The following is a 3,302-nucleotide window of genomic DNA, read 5'->3' as shown; positions in this document are numbered from 1 at the left end:
AAGATGTAGAAACTGTCAATCATTTTGTTAGCCATTTCGGTGAGGCCTTGATGAAGTATGTGATAGTCTTGTTTACAAGACTTGATGATTGGAAACGTGATGAAGGGGTTACTAATATTGATTTGTTTATTGAATCATTGGTAAAATGTCCAAAAGAATTTCTTCAAAAATGCAATAATCGGTACATTGCATTCGACAATACTTTAGAGGGTAATCAAGCAGACGAGCAAGTTAAAAGGTTGGTAGATGTCATTGAAAAAATGGTGAAGGATAATGGAGGATCCCATTATACAAATGCTGACTACGAGAAAGCAGAGAAACTTCTCCAGGAAAAAATTGCCGAAGATGAGGATAAAAAGAAACGAGAAATACTTGCAGTACAACAAAAACTAAAACAACAGTAGGACAACCGGAAGCGCCTGAGTAAGGATTTCGGCGCTCAGTGATACGGTTCACTAGACGACGTTGTCAACACGTAATGGCGGCCATTATTTGACGTTGGATTTGGCATTCCACTCTGAAAAGTTGCATTTATGCCATTCTTGGATGCTTACACTTTATGCTAAACAACACAAAAGGTAAATGTTTATTCCAGATATTTTAGTTAATTATTATCAAATAAGTCGGATCCAAAGAAATGATTTAAACGGTAAAAATAAAGTGTAAAATTATATCAAAGATGAAAATTGAAATCATTTCCTTTTCTGACATATACTAGTATTTAATCAACTATTTACTGGTGTATTATATTCGGATTTCGGTCTTAGGTATCCGCACTTGTTTCCGGAAATATTACACCCACACAAGTTGTCAACATCCGTTTTCAAACTGGTCAACATTCTCTAAATTTATATCTCATATTTTAAAAGAAATTTACTCATTGAAATTAACCACTGAATCACCCACCCATTAGGGAGCTTACACATGCATTAACATGTATCCCCATGACCAGGAATGGCAGGATATGTTACAAATTTAATATGCCTGTACAATTTCTTTATATCCATCAAGTTATATTAATCCTATAGGCTATAGTCATATATATATATATATATATATATATATACAAACTAATTAGAAATGATAATCCATTGACAATACATTGTAGTAATTACTTTAAAAAAATGTACCCCAACTTCATTAATATCATAATATTATCCAATTAATGGTGTTATGACAGTGATGGTTCATGAATTTAAATTAAAACTAGGTTGTGAGTGCCCCCAAAATGTATAAAATTTCAGTTTGCATTGTACAATTGACATGTTAGATATTTATGTACACTATTATAATACATGTATGTTTTATTTGCCTGTAACTTTTATGTTTTGAGCAGAAATGCTAGAGGCATAACAATTTCTAATACATAATAAATATATAAAATTGAGAATGGAAATGGATAATATGTCAAAGAACCAGCAAGTTGATGCAACCCAAACAAAGAGCAGACAACAGTCGACGGCCACCAATGGGTCTTCATTGGAGCAAGAAAATATGTTTTTTTCTAGGTAATTTATTTGGCAAATTTGTATTCATGTGTTGATAATAACAATGCAAAGTTTAATTTTGCTTTGAATAATTTAGTATATATTCAGCTTATTTAGTAATTGTATGTACATTTGCTTTATATATACAGGATGGAGAAAGATGTTCACTATGAATCAAAAATTCAAAACAGAGGACTTTTATATATCAACAAAAGCAATTGCAGTACATGCACATGTATGATTGATATACATACAGCAGGAAAACAGTAATCAAATAGAGAGTCAACAACCAGTAATGTCTAAAGCAAAATTATTTTGTTAATACAAAATAATATGACTAGAATATATTAAGGGTAAGTAATCCAAATGTGTCTGTTCAGGGTTACAACAGTGGGTTATTTACAATGCGCTATGATTTCAATCCCTAAAATATGAAACAAAAACATGATAAGACATTTTCATGATTATGTATTAAAACTATTTTGATAAGGAAATAGACTGAAAATATCTTACATTTAACAGTCAGACAAGAAAATTGCCAATGGAATAAATTGGGAATGGAAGTTAAAATTTATAGTTTTTATTTATTTATGAAATGCACATTTATAGGTCAAATCATACACAGACTTGAAGGCCAAATGGTATACTTTTAATAGTTTAAAGATTTTATACTATTATCTATGCTGTATAATTTCAATATAGTTTCATTTGGATGTAAAACCAAATTTCAAGAATGAAGGGTACTGTAATTTAAAATTAATTTATAAAGATAAAAAAACAATATAAGGGAATTAACTCTTACTTGATGTGCATCATATCCATGAGAATGAAGTGGTTTAATAAAATTGACCATTTTCTTCAGATAAGAGAATGACTTAAGCAGACCATATTTTGGTCAAAGATGCCAATAACAATGAAATATAATATAATTTAATTATCATTCATCATTACTTTTCAATTGAATCAACAAACTTAATTTAATAATAACAAAATATTTTTTTTGATTTTCAGTACACAACACATCCTGTCAGAAAAATAATTTTACTGGAGGATGAAAATTTTGATACCTGGAATCAGCAAAATTTATATGAAATTTGTTATGAGAGATATATTCATGTACAGAATGGTAACCGAGGTGGTTCAAGAGTTATTAGCAGACATTTTTGTTGAACTTGTGCAGGATTTGAATAAATGAAACTTAACTCAGTCTTAAGCTGACTATGGGCTCAATGTGTAGTAAAAAGAGGATTTTGAAATATGCAAGACTCATCAACATTAAAATGTGCATAAGTGACAGTGAAATGTCACCATATTTAGTAAAAAATTCAGATTATTGTCTCAGTTGTTTTCATGAAAAAAAAATTTCAAAGGAATATCACTGTTGTATAATTTATAAGATTCCTCATTTTTGTTGAGCCTGCGAATTTTGTTGCAGAAAGCTAGACAAAGGGACAGTGATCCGGCTGCTAAGGCGGCGATGTTAGATAATTACTTAAAAGCTCTATATTTTAGAAGGTTTAGGACCTGGATGCTTCATCCTTGGTATATAGATGCCTAATGTTAAGAAGTTTCCGTCAGTCACATGTCCAATGTCCTAGACCTCATTTTCATGGTTCAGTGACTTCTTGAAAAAAAGGTTAAGATTTTTTGTAATATTAAATATTCTCTCATTATAAGTTATAGGATAACTATATTTGGTATGTCATATCTTCGGGGTCCTCATGCCCGTCAGGCAGTTTTCAATTGACCTCGACCTCATTTCATGGATCAGTGAACAAGATTAAGTTTTGGTGGTCAAGTCCATATCTCAAATAC

The 3,302-nt window shown here is 30.7% G+C and overlaps 1 long non-coding RNA gene across 1 annotated transcript; it reads left to right on the top strand.

The window, feature by feature from the left end:
• The first annotated feature begins 395 nt into the window (after positions 1-395).
• On the top strand, positions 396-2,823 carry LOC143043884 (uncharacterized). The gene is made up of 3 exons (XR_012968589.1): positions 396-578; positions 1,637-1,840; positions 2,499-2,823. It is a non-coding gene; the product is annotated as an uncharacterized LOC143043884 (long non-coding RNA).
• Positions 2,824-3,302: the final 479 nt, after the last annotated feature.

This window comes from Mytilus galloprovincialis, chromosome 1 (assembly GCF_965363235.1).
Source record: "Mytilus galloprovincialis chromosome 1, xbMytGall1.hap1.1, whole genome shotgun sequence".
Lineage (NCBI taxonomy): Eukaryota > Metazoa > Mollusca > Bivalvia > Mytilida > Mytilidae > Mytilus > Mytilus galloprovincialis.
The sequence above is the reverse complement of the archived record's forward strand: the minus strand, read 5'-3'. Positions and strand labels throughout refer to the sequence as shown.